Source organism: Raphanus sativus, chromosome 6 (assembly GCF_000801105.2).
Source record: "Raphanus sativus cultivar WK10039 chromosome 6, ASM80110v3, whole genome shotgun sequence".
NCBI lineage: Eukaryota > Viridiplantae > Streptophyta > Magnoliopsida > Brassicales > Brassicaceae > Raphanus > Raphanus sativus.
In genome coordinates, this window is record NC_079516.1 from 6,278,223 (window position 1) to 6,292,520 (window position 14,298).

The 14,298-nt window shown below is 33.6% G+C and overlaps 1 long non-coding RNA gene across 1 annotated transcript; it reads left to right on the plus strand.

Moving 5' to 3' along the window:
* The first annotated feature begins 6,890 nt into the window (after window positions 1-6,890).
* Window positions 6,891-7,837, plus strand: LOC108810562 (uncharacterized). The gene is made up of 3 exons (XR_008935649.1): window positions 6,891-6,982; window positions 7,121-7,188; window positions 7,270-7,837. It is a non-coding gene; the product is annotated as an uncharacterized LOC108810562 (long non-coding RNA).
* Window positions 7,838-14,298: the final 6,461 nt, after the last annotated feature.

A 14,298-nucleotide genomic window follows, 5' to 3' on the forward strand; every position in this document is an offset into this window, starting at 1 on the left:
TAAAAGTTACCTACACTTTTTCGCCATATCAATATATATATATATAGCTATTCCAATTACTTCCCATTGATGTTTTAAAATCACAAAATAATGTCGTTTAGTAAAAGTTCTACACCTCTTAAGTACGTTAAATCTTACAAGACTGGATGGCAGTACACATGAAGTTATTTGATTCGCGAAATCAGAACACCAGTTATGGGGGTCCGGGGAGTGTCTCTTGAGTGCATTCTCCCAAAAGAAACAATGAGTGCATTTTTTTGATTAACGTCAGGAGTCTATTGTAACACTAGACTAGATTTTGACCCGCCCTACAAAGGGCGGGTAATTTTTTTGCTTTTAAAAAAATTAATATTTGTTTTTCAGTAATCATATTTGTTTTTTTATAATCATATCTGTGTTTTTAATCATATTTGTGTTTAATATTAATTTAGTTTAATATAATTATATTAAATTAAATATGTCAAATTACATAACTATACGCTTGTTCTATACGCATTTCAGAAATTATTTTTAAACTTTAAAAGAACGGATATATTTTTTGTTTTAAATTTTTTTCTTTGAGCAATTTATTTTTATAATCATATTTTTGTTTGATATTAACTAAATTTAATATAATTTTTGGTAAGTTGCATAACTATAAACTTGTCCATATACAATTCAGAAGTTATTTATAAACTTTGTTTATAAAGTTCGCAACATATTCTATTTTTCTGGAGTTACCAAATATAATAGTCAACAATATTCGAACCCAGAAACCTAACTCGGAATCAACACGAAAATCAAAGTCTCATATTCTATTAGACATTACATATATACTCAAACGGTTCTTAAAGTGTTTTTTTTCTGAAAACCAATATTAAATCCAATCCGCAGTGAAACCGAACAAAATTTTGAAAATGTTTTTAAAAACTAATTTTTAATGTATATATATATATAATATATATATATATATGTGTGTGTGTGTGTGTGTGTGTAAATGGGTTATATGGTCTTCATTAACGTCAAATAAAATCACATTTGATAAATATTTTTTATCGAATGATCTATAAAAAATGTGTTAAGGTAAATGAATTTATATGAATATTTACTTTTATTTAAAAGTAAACTTAAACCCCGTTAAACTATATTTAATCATGTGCTTTGTTTATTGATAAACTTAATGTCTATATAAAATATTTAATAAATTCAAGTATCGTTCAATAAATCCTATTTTTGGGCGATACATAAGTAATGTTGTTCTAGTGTAAATTTGTTTTAGTAACCCGTAAAATATTGTAGGGCAGATACAAAATGATGGATTAAAATATACCAATCCTTTTAATGGTGGGTATATTTTCTGTTTTATATTTTTCGAAATTTAATTTTATATTTTTGTGTTTTTAGTCATATTTCTATTTTTATTGTATAATATTTTTTTAAATGATTATTATAGGTTTAGTAATTGTATTAAGATATTTTAGATCACACCTATATCAATAGATTATGTTTATGTTTTAATAGTATTGATTTTTAATCATATTTGTGTTTTTAGGTAAATAATATTTCTTTCAAATGACTAATAAGAGATTTTAATAATTATATTAAATAGTTGGATCGCACATATATTTATAGATCATGTTTCTATTTTAATAGTATTGATATTATTTTATGTAACTATATAAAATAATAGATATGTACCTGTGTCATATGGTTATGCTTCTGTCAATATTCAGTAGATTATTATTTTTAAACTAAATTCAGCCCAACTGATTTCTTTCTGGTATTCAATAATTTCAACCTTCAGTTGATAAATATTACACGTTAAATCGGTCCCACCCATACAGTTGTTTGCTACGAAATAAAGGGAAGTCAAGCAGTTACGGTTTAATAATATTCTAGATGTAATTATATTTATTTTATGCAGTTATAATTTAGATGAGATGTAGTTATATTTTTAAATTGGACATAACCCATATCAACTGGTCATGTTCCAAAATTAATAGTATTGATACTTATTAATTTTTTTAATCGTAAATACTTATTAATTTTTTTAATAAATAACAAAATATAGTAACAATTTTGTTTAGTAATCATATAGTAATTAAATAAATCAATTTATCTGTGTTTTTAATTAAAGCTTTATTGATATGATTTCATATATTATGATAATAAAGTTATTATTACACACATATAAGATTACACTAAACAAAATATATTACATTATAATTTTTCATTGAATTAAAAATGGTTATTGTAAATTAAGGCCCATGACCCAACTTTTTTTCATCTCCTGCAAAACACCCACACGAGCAAGAAAAAGGTCAAGTTCTCATATTTTTTTTAGAAATCCGATTATTATGCTTGGTGGTTACAACTTACATCCACAATCAATGCAGTTAGTATTTTCAAGTATAAATGGTAAAAATTAATTAATTGGACCACACATTATCAATAGGACATGATCCAAAATTAATAGTATTGATATTATAAACTGTTGTTATTTTGATATGTTTAGGAAAATGCTATGAAAAAAAACAATAGCATGGCAAAGGTAGAGAAAATACGACAGCACTGCATACGTAAAGACTGATCTATTTTAATATTTTTAATGTTTTAACATATACTTGTGGGTTATCTCCGTTTTTCAGTGCGCTAGGTCCTCCGAGTTCCTCCGCCGTTGAGAGCTCTGTAGCTACCTGTTTTGGGTCTGAGTCTTGGTTAGGTCTTGTGTTGAGCTTGAGGACGGCTCTGACCCTCACTCTCCTGGCTGTCTCTGAGTCTATGCCTTTCTCTTTACTTCCTTTGGTGTCACTGGTGTTGCTGGTTCGTTTGTCTCCCTCCGGTTTACTCTCAGCCACCTCCTTTGTTGTCTCCGTTTGTTGTTTGCTCTCTGGAATCGGTTTGTCGAGAGGCTTATCGGTTCGTTGTCTAGGTTCTTGTGGCTTGTTGGCGCTTCTTTGTATCAGGTTCAGGCTATCTTGAAGGCGTATGTCGTTGCTTGAAGCGGTTCTCTTTTCCGTTTCTCACTGTCTTTGCATCTCTGCTCAGATGGTGTTCTTGCGGCGGTGATTCTTAGTATCAGTGGTCCTGTGCTAGTGCTTCTATTCTAGTTTCCCGTCTTCAGGTTGCTTCGTCTTTGCTCTCCTATGCATCTCGTGGCGATGTGCTGGTGCTTCTTTTCTAGCTGCCCATCGTCGACTGCGCCGGATCGATCTTAGCTTGTGTATGTGGCTGTTGCATCTTGGTTCTGTTGCTGAGCTATCTGTTGGCTGGCTTAGCTTGGAGGTTATGGTGGGTTCTTGTGTTCTTCTCCTTTTGGTGGTTTTGGCTTCTGGATCTTCGACAAGATGAGCTTCTTCCTCCGTTTGGGTTCTTCACTCCCTTCTATCTCCTACTGTCATCAAGTGAGGTTTGGTTCAGTTGCTCATCTTCTTCTTTAACTGAGTTCTGCTCACCCGATGCAATATCCTTAGCCTTTAAGTATTGTTGTTCTTTTCATATTTTACCATGCTGTACTTCCTCCCCATGTTTTTAATAGAAAAATTTGTTAAAAAAAAAAGAGAACAATATAAAACTAACAGTGAAACAAAAAAACAAAATAATTAATTGCTGAACCTATTAATAATCATTTATCCATGTTATAAATATATTCAAAATGAAACAAACAGTCTAAAATATTACATAATAAAAATAAAAATAGTTAATTACAATAATAATCCAACACTAATCTAACAATATTTATCTATAACAAACACAATTAGATATTTTAAAATTTACAAACATAAACCCGCATAGGCGTGCGGATCAAAATCTAATTGTTATTATTACATATAAGAAACAAGATCCATCTAGGACCGAAGAAGCTTATAGAGCAGGTAACAAATCGATTAGAAATCAGTGTCAATGTTTCTCACATATCTATTCATATGTTATGGGAGCAATTGGTTGGATTGTAGGTGTAGAAATTGTGCCGTAGAATTTTGACTGTATAATTTGTTGATATAGTTGTATCTAGTATACATGTAGAAATTAAATGAAAAAAAATTGAAAAATAAATATATTCTTACAGTAATATTTAAAAGAGAAATATATTCATACAGCAGTATATATTTACTTTAGAAAATAAAGTTTATATAATCATTTTATTGACTTTAGCTTTAAAGATTAGTTAAGCATGATTGTTAATTTTAATGGTTATAGATAGATTAGTTGTAGTCTTGTAGATAGAAATCAAAGTTAAAGGTACTATTATAACCTAACCAATCAATCCCTATATATATACCTATCTAATTAGAGAGTATTCCCAAAAAAAAAACTGAGATAGAAAAAAAAACTGAAAGATCATCTATAAATCTAAATGATGGATCAGAAACATGAGCATCAAATCTTATCGATGCATGAAGAAACAAACGAAGTATGAAACTGGAAAAACCATCTGCATTATTCTCCTGAAGATTGACGTTGCAGTGTGCGCAGCAATTAGAAGAAGAAAGCTGACAGAAATGTTTTTGACTTTTTTTTCTTTCAAATTTTCAGCTGCTAAATGTCTCTTAAACCGAATGTGCATAAACTACTAATAGAGTCTATGAAAATTGTTTCCGGAAATATCACTTCCAGAAACAATTTGTATGTTACAAATACCATATTTGTAACATACAGATGAAAAATAGTGTCTAAACTGATACAATGATCAACTTTCACATTCCACTTAAAAGAAACTTTAATGATCTAACTAGATTTTGACCCGCGCTTTTAAAGCGCGAGTTTATTTTCCTTTACTTTTTTCTAAATTGACAAATATTTAGTAAATGTCACATTTTCATATATTTGTTTTTTTATAAAAGACTTAAACTTTTTATCTTTCTTTATCGTGTTTCATTTTAAATGAGTATAGGTCAGAGCATAATATCCAGACCCGAAGAACCAACCTGAACCGACCCGACAATCAGGGTCCCGAACCGATCAGACCCCGGGTAAATATCCGAATGAGTTCTAAATTGCTATATCCGAGAACCGGTCCCAAACTCAACCCTAACCGAGAACTAAATGAGTACCCGAAGATATTTGAAATGTGAATATATATCTAAAAACATATGTTATAATTATATTTATAATTATTTTAATATTTTGAATTAATATTATAAGTTAACTATAGTAGTTATTTTTAGTATTTTAAGTATTTTTGGATAAAATATGATAATTTGGATAAAAATTTACCCAAAAAACTGTATATAATGGATATTTTTGGTTTCTTTTGGTTACTTTTGAGTAATTTGGATACAAAAATTTGAATTGAATCGGATACTTTGGTTACTTTGAGTATAAATAACCGAACCCGTTTTAGATACTTTGGTTATTTGGTTATTTTCCAGGTTTTATGCATGAGAACCGAACCCACCCGGACCCGGAAAGACCTGATTCAAACCCGATCCAAAATTTTATAATACCCAAATGGGGTTTAATTTCAAAACCCGAAAAACCCGATACCCGAAAGAACCGATTCGTACCCGAATGAGTATCCGAACGTCCAGATCTAATGAGTATTTATGTTTAGAAAATTAAACTTTATTTTTAATGAATTAATTAAGTTGGTATAACTCTAATACATTAATTTTATTATGTGGTTAATTTTTTAATAAAAAATATATACTTTTAATAAAGATTTATACTTTTCAATGAAAAAATTCAATTTTTATGATGCTTAAATTATATTAAAAAGAAAAAAACATAATAATTAAGTGATTAATTTTTGTTCACTACACAAAATATTAAGAATGATTGAAAATAAATTATTTGAACTTAGAGAAAAAAATAAGAATTTGATCTGATTTTTTAGTCTGTCCAAATGGCCCAAAAGAGATGATGTGGACAGTGGGCTAGATCCAAAAAATGACCTAATATAGATTTGTTATTAATATTACTTGATTACCCTTAATGAAATATGCAATGTTAGTAAAGAAAATGATACTTTTAGTAAAAAGACCAATATGATCCTACTTTAATAGTATAGATGAGTTCTTCCATAAACTTACACCTTAACATATTTCAAGAGTGAAAGACCCAATGACGATAAACTTACACATGGTAGTCCAAGTTTTATTTTTAATATGTTTTATGTTGATTTTGTATTACCTGTTTGCCTCTTCAGATTGGTGTCTATGTCCAACCGGCTGATAATGTAAAAAATAAAAATAAAATAAATATAAGGGAAAAATGGCTTTTAAATCCCCAACTATTTAAAATCAACACTTTTAATACCAACTATCATTTGCGCAGATTTATTCCTGAAGTTATTGTTGACTGTGCAAAATCAGACTTTAAAAATCAAAATAAGTTATTACATGAATTATAATTAGAAAAATCAATCGGTTTGACATTTAAAAACCCAGAAATTCTTAGAATCAATTATGCAAGATGATGAAAGAGATTTTCTTCGAGTTCAGATAATTTTTGTTGATATAAAAAAAATTCTAGTGAAAATATAAAAAAATTGATACTGAAAATAAAAAAAATGATTCATTTCTTTAACAACAATATTTGTTTTTTCTCTCTCAAAATGGAATCACTCAGAGAGCATCGATTTTAAAATTTTATAGGTTTTTGAAAGCCAAATCAATATTTTATTTAATTGTAATTCATTTTTTTTAAATAACTAATGTTGACTTTTTAATGTTGACTGCAAATATTTTGTGCAAGTGATAGTTTGGTATTAAAAGTGCTGATTTCAAATAGTTGAGATTTAAAAGGCTATTTTCCCATAAATATAGTGGTTATTATCTTGTATTCAGTAATGGGCTTTGGGTTTTTCCTATTGGATCTTCATCGCATAGTTTACTAAGTGGACCATAGCTATTCAGCCCAAATAATTTTAACATCACATCGTCGTGGTCGTCTCTCTCTTCTGCTCTGTTGCGCCACCGTAGCCGTGAAGAGTTTTTGTGAAGGTGGTGAAGGAACTCACCTCGATGGAGACATAAACTCTGCAACTAATGTTTCATTATCCGTAAGTCTTTAATGGATCTCTTCTTTACATTGTTATTGTACGTTTTTTGTTTTGTTTACCTTTTCCATGTCCAATGCCCGCCCATTGGCTATGCATCCGTTTGATTCCTTTTTTTTTGCATCTCCCTTTTTTTAAAAGATACTGCTGGTCTCACTGAAGTCCAAGACTATATCTATGCCTTTCTGCGTATAGATATTCCCCCATAGGTACAGAGCCGTGTTCTGCTATTCCCTTTCGAATTTGTTTACTATTTGGTCTCCACTAACTAGGCTTTGTCATCGTATCAGCGGGGTTTGATGCGGCTAGAGGAGACCCATTAGGATGCTGTGATGATGTAAGTTCTACATTCTAAGACTGTTTTTGACAACTTCTGGAGTCGGTATTGTCTTGTGCACTTCATGAGAGGATGTTCTGTTCAATTTACAAGTTTGGTTATAAGATTAATGACCACGCCTTCGAGAGCTGGCCTGCAAACTGTTCTTGATTTAATGAAAAGGAAGCTTGTTCGGGTTCCCACATGGTGGAAAATGAGGTCGAAAGAAGCTTTTGTACAACATTATCTCTGCTCGTATGAGTTCAAGATCGAAGAGATGCTAGAAACACATCTTCCTAATCCCCTCTTAGCCACTGTATTCTAATTCTAAAATCTTTTGATGCCATGAGCATACTAAAAATCAGGACACTGATCTAGATATCTCGATTCTGTTCAAGTGTCAGAAAGAGTTGTATTAGTCTGAAGCCTTTCTCATATGATAACAAGTTTTACTTACAGAAAGGATTGAGCTTCTACGCATGGATGTCTGCTTCCTTCTAGTAAGATATGTCAACATTCTCTCAGCATTTATGAAATAAAACTGCCAAGTAACAATCAAATCAACTTGAGGTTTGTACTACCAACCGAAGAGGTGACTTCTGGCCTCTACAGTATTGGAGTAGGGCAGCTCAGTTGGCAGCCAAATCAACAAAGCCTAACCAAACATCTATTTCAGGAAGCCAACCTTGCTCTAAATCTCTCAAACACCTAAACCATGCAACATACATAAACTATGTTGTTGATAAAAAAAAACATAAACTATGTTGAATTTGGCGGGTAACGGACTGGCGGGGGCATGTATTTATTTGTGGATGCTGATCCATTGGATACAAAGACCCATAAACCCATATTGGGCTTATTCGGCTTAACAAACATTTGTCTATACTGTAGTTAGTTATTGAAATCACAAATCCGGAACTTTTGAGTATACATGTTACGACGAGAAGATATAAATGCTTCATTTCTTTGTGGAAAAATGATTGACGACAAAACTGTTTGGATGATGATAGATTTTCACAAATGATTATCCAAATAATTTAATTTATGTGATTAATATCTATATATATAGATGATAAGTTATCTAGGAAAACTTTGGACAAAGGGAAGTGGAAGGTTTGTACTAGAAAGCACTATATTGGCTATAGAGGACGATGATGGAGTTAAAAAAAGTCATATGAACTTATCTTTATGTCACTTATGGTTCCAAATAGTCAGGTATATTCCCCTTTTTTTATTGATTCCTTATTTATCTTCATCAGTTTCATTCTTTATTTTTGATATATTCTGTTAACTATAATGATCTTTGAATCACATGTGATCTTCATGAATGTCTTTTTCTTTACTAAACACACACATTTTCTTTTTGGGGAGAGAAATAAAGTTTGTTGATGATACTGAAAAGCAAAAATTATAAGGGATAAGTGTCTGTACACATAAAAGGTCCAGTTTTTTTCATTTTTATCATTTTTTTTTCAAAAAAAATATTTGAGTGCATCGCCTAACAATTTATTATTGCAGAATTTGTTTTCTAAATGTCAATGCGATAAGAGTTTAATACTGAAACACTACGAATGTTGACATTGTATTTACGGTTTGTCGCATATTTATTCTGCATAGTTAAAGTCAAGAAAATGGATATCGGAAATTAACAGTAAATATTCTGTTATTTATTTTTATAAACTAAGGAAATTAATTGTTATTGACAGGAGATATTATCACAGAGTTAACTGTCCCCAGTTTCTTGTCTAAGGAAATTAATTGTTATTGACAGGAGATATTATCACAGAGTTTAACTGTCCCCAGTTTCTTGTCATGATGATATTTTAAAAACTTTATAGAGTACAGCCAACCTAACCAAGCCATGATATAACACACACACACACACTTACTTATCTATGAACATATAATAAACAATCCACACGCACACACATATATACATACAACATACATCATTTACTTATACATTTTATAGTGTGTGTTTGTGACATTATAATTGACAAAACATATTTTGTTATGTCTTTTCCGACTTCGACATTGTGTGACATCAAACTTTAAGAACACTAAGTTCCAATTAGAACACGTTTAATTATCAAACCCATCATCCAAAAGTAAAACCATCTGTCATATTCAAGGATTAGTTATTGATTAGTACATGTACCCGATAATCATCTTGTTTCATTTTTGTTATCAAAATTATTTGTTTATAAAAGAAATTCATAAGTATACTTTTACCATATGTACATAGAAATTTATTCTTAGGAGGTAGATAAAATCACACCTAAATTTGGATATATTTGTAGAAGTAATCTCTAGATTTGTGCGTATTCGAGCAAGATCTAGCTTTATATAAGTTCGATTTATGTTATAAAGTATTGATCATCCATTCGATTTCAAACTTTACATAAAATATATCAAGACATGACGTCTTATGATATTTCATACAAAATACATAAATAAGGATATACGTCTGTATATAAACAGACTGTTACATCATAAACCAAATTTAGAGGTGAAGCATGGAGCAAAGATAAAGTAAGCAAATTGAATATTTGAGTTTGGTTGAAGCCAGTAAAAAGGTTTGAAATGATTAAAATAAAAGGTCTGGTATCATGAGGTTACATCGCCAGGAGGAAATGAACATCAATTTACTAACTTTAATAAACCTGTTAAAGATTAAAATGCAAACTCAATCTTCGTTTGGAACTAGACAAAAATAAATAAAGATAAACCATCATAAACTGAATTTGTTGATATATATATACACTATATTCTACAAATAATGTAGTTCAATATATACAAGATACGAGAAAGGCTAATTAGATTACATTACTGATATAAAAAGAGCAAAGAGATTTTTCTGAGGTTAAAATCTTGAACAAACATATTTTTTTCTAAAAAGAATATACTCACACATTTTACCACATTGACTTAAAGTGAAAATATGCTTCTAACTAATTATTAGGATTTTTTAAATGATCCTATACGATCTGATCAAATATGGCATGCATCTCTAGATTGCAAAGTTATATAATTCTAAAAAGAACAATAATATGAAAATTTGGTGTTGTCAAATCTCCTGAACTTAAGCGTGAAAGTAGGAACATGTTGTATAGCCTATATCTCTATCTTTTCGCTATCCCTAAACCTCAAAGAAGCACTTCATCAACGTCTTACTCTACCATAAGTTTGTCACGATAATATGTCATATTCTTATTAAAAGTCAAATACTCAAGATAACATCGTTTCTCTTTATTCATATGTAAACTAAAATGTCATAACCAACTTAGATAATCGTGATCTATATTCAAGAGGTGACTGTAATTAAAAAATGTATTGTTTCTTTTTTTTGGCAATTAATCTTTATATTGATTTAACCAACCAAAAATATTCTGAACCAAATAGTGAGTTCAGACAAACTCTTTAGGAACCATTTTGTTATAGCTAGTTCCTTTATATTAATTGGATAGTTTCTATTTAATTTTATATATTTTACTATGTTGTGTCTCGAAGTTTTATGAGTCTTGATTCAAGAGTGATGGTTTAATTTAATTTTCTTGTAGAACTATTATACATTTTTGTCTGCAAACAAGAAAATGGCTACAAATAAAAAGATGTTTAAGAGTATGGAAGGACGAAGAAGCCAATACTGAGTTCCCATGAAGAAAAGTGGAGACAATTAGACAAACACACATTATTTTCCAGAACACATTTCCTTGAAAGGAAACTGCGCAAAGGAACGATAGTTAAAAAGAGCATTGACTATCTTTGCTATAAATAGAAAATGATTCATTATCAATTCAAGAACCAAAACAACAAATGTAGATGATATATAAATAAAGTTGGAATTTTGTACTTTTGGTAGTGCTAATGAGTGACTGAGATTTGTAACCAACAAATTTGGGAACAGAAGGTAGCTAATATAACACATAATGAAAGCACTCAGGGGAAAAGCAAAACCAGTACCCACTTTGCAAAAAAAAAAGAAGTTTCAAAGATTAATCTAAGATTGAAACCTTAATTTTGCGTTTCAGTATAAACAAGCTAAACTGATTCACAAAAAAAGAACTAATTTTGTGATATGTATGATGCTGTCTTCTTCAGGGTTATGAGAAAGAAAAATTGAAAGCAACCTTAGAAGAAGCCAGCGAGTCCTTCCATTATGTCATGTGGTCCTCCTGATAATGGCAGGCCTAGGGAGATAAAGAGAGAAGAGAGAGAAAGAAGAGAAAGCATGGGATGCTTGATTTTTTTTTTTGAGCAAACAGAAACTTCAATTTAAAAGAGGAGTTTAAACTACAACAGTTGCAGAAAAAGAAATTGAGAACAAAGCTGCTTTCGACAGTAAGTCAGCTTGGGAGTTTGCTAAACGCGGGATGTAATTAAACGAGATAAAGGAGAAGGACTGCGCCAACATGGCAATGTCATGCAGCACACCCTTCAACACCACATCTTGACCATGAGTCTTCAATAGTGAGATGAGGTTCTTTGAATCAGAGTAAACATGAATACAACTGATATGAGAAGCAACTGCAGCAGAGAGTGCAGCTTTTACCGCCAGCGCTTCAGCCACTAGAGCCGAAGGTACAGAGAGTCGGTTTGAAGAAGAACGTTCGATGATTGAGTTGGTAGCGTCACGGAGGATCCAGCCCATTCCACAATTTCCAGACGATGAATCCCAAGCTGCATCAGAAAAGCAAGACCAAGTAAATGAATTAACAACGACTGGATTTGGTGCAGCAGGGACCACACACTGTGGTAGTTTAGGCGCAGTGATCAGCATCTGAGCTGCTCTCCACGCCCTTGCATCTTGTATGGCTTTAAGAATCGAGTCCTGTTCCGAGAAGGACTTGTTTTCAAAAACCAACTTGTTCCTGTTAGTCCAAAGGACCCAGAGAACCCAAGGATACAAGGGTGTAGTGCCTAATCCCAAAGGAGGAAGAGAGACCGTCTTCCGGCATTGCTGCAGGAGGGAAGAGATGGACGTGATGCTAGTCGCGTCCGGTTTGAACATGCAGGGTACTAGCTCCCATACTTTAGTGGCAAAAGGGCATTGCAAGAGTACATGTGTTTCAGTCTCGAGCGCTCCACATCGTTTGCACAGGGGGTCAACTGCAATACCTCTGCTATTGAGAACAGAGCCAACCGGGAGCGCCGCATTGTTAGCCTTCCACAAGAAGTGTTTTATCTTTGGGGAAGTATCAACTTGCCAAATACACTTCTTCCATTTGAACTCTCTATCCTCATGGGTTCCATTGCAGAGCTTCGCCAACGCATAGCCAGACTTAGTTGAGTAAATACCAGAGGCATTAAGGAGCCACACGCGATCGTCAGATGCCCCCATTGCACTCGGAACCAACTTGCAGATAGTCCTCTCATACTGGGGGAGTACTCTGCGAATCACATCAATATCCCAGTCATTAGTACCTGGGAGGATGAGTTTATCCACACACCAGTCCTTTGATTCGAGAGTTGGCGGCCCTATTGGGCTTAATGGTTCCGAAGTTGACAACCAAGGCTCTCTCCACATGTTGACCCCCTTACCTGCTCCCACAGCCCATCCAAGTCCCATTGTCAAGAGGTCGCGTCCTACTAGCAAACCACGCCAGCCATGGGAGGCAGATTTCGGAGCTTGGACGTGAAGAAAGGGAGACTGTGAGCAATATTTCCCCAGCAGGATCTTAGCGAGTAGTGAGTTTGGGTTCTGCAGCACCCTCCACGACTGCTTGGCCAATAAGGCATCATTAAACTGAACAATCTCCCGAAAGCCTAGACCACCCGCACTCTTAGGTTTTGCAAGCTTCTCCCAAGACACCCAGCACATCTTTTTGATCCCCGGTATTGCATCCCACCGGAACCTAGTAAGCACAGATTGAATCTGCTTACACAAAGATAAAGGGAGCTTGAAACACGACATGGAGTAGGTGGGCATGGCAGCCAGAACAGATTTTAAGAGAATCAATTTTCCAGCCCCCGATAAGAATCGTGTTGTCCAGCTATGGGAACGTTGTCTTATGCGGTCCACTAAAGAGGCGAAGATGTCCCTTTTCCTCCTATTAAAATGCTCGGGAAGCCCTAAGTATTTCCCAATCCCGCCCTCGTTCAGAATTTGTAGTTGTTCCCTGATACGTCTTTTAGCAGAAGCCGGGGTCTTTGCGGAGAACGTAATCGCTGACTTATCCAAGTTAATGAATTGACCCGAAGCCTCTTCATATTTTTTCAGGATAGATATCAAAGCGGTGCAGCTTCTGGGATCCGTTCGACTGAAGAACATAGTGTCGTCCGCGAAAAGAAGGTGGTTAATGGACGGGCTATTGCGCGAAACCTTCACCCCAATAACATCGCCTCTCTGTTGCGCTTTCTTGCACAGTCCGGAGAGGACTTCCGTGCAAAGGATGAATAGGTAAGGGGAGAGGGGATCTCCCTGCCTAATTCCACGAGATGGAATCACTCTCCCCTGTGCCGCGCCATTGATCAAGTACGAGTAAGAGACCGAGGTAACACACGTCATGATCCAGGATATCCAAATGTCGTGGAAACCAAACCGAGTGAGCACATTACGCAAGAAGCCCCATTCTATGCGATCATATGCTTTACTCATATCAGTTTTTATCGCCATGCTGCATCTTATCTTAGCTTCCGAGTGCTGAAGATAGTGAAGAATCTCATGCGTTATCAGAACATTATCAGAGATAGCCCTTCCTTTGACAAAGGCGGATTGATGTTCTGATATGAGATGAGGAAGCAAAGGCTGGAGTCTTCGAGTCATCACCTTGGCAATGATTTTGTAATGCGTTGAGCAAAGAGCAATGGGACGGTAATCTGCTACCTTCCTCGGACCCGAAATCTTCGGGATAAGCCTTACATGAGTCTCATTTTGCCGAGAATCCAGCAAATTAGTGGAGAAGAAGTCCTGGATATCAGTCACCACATCATCCCCAAGGATATCCCAAAAGGATTGGTAGAAGCTTGCAGAGAAGCCATCTGGTCCCGGCGCCTTATCCGG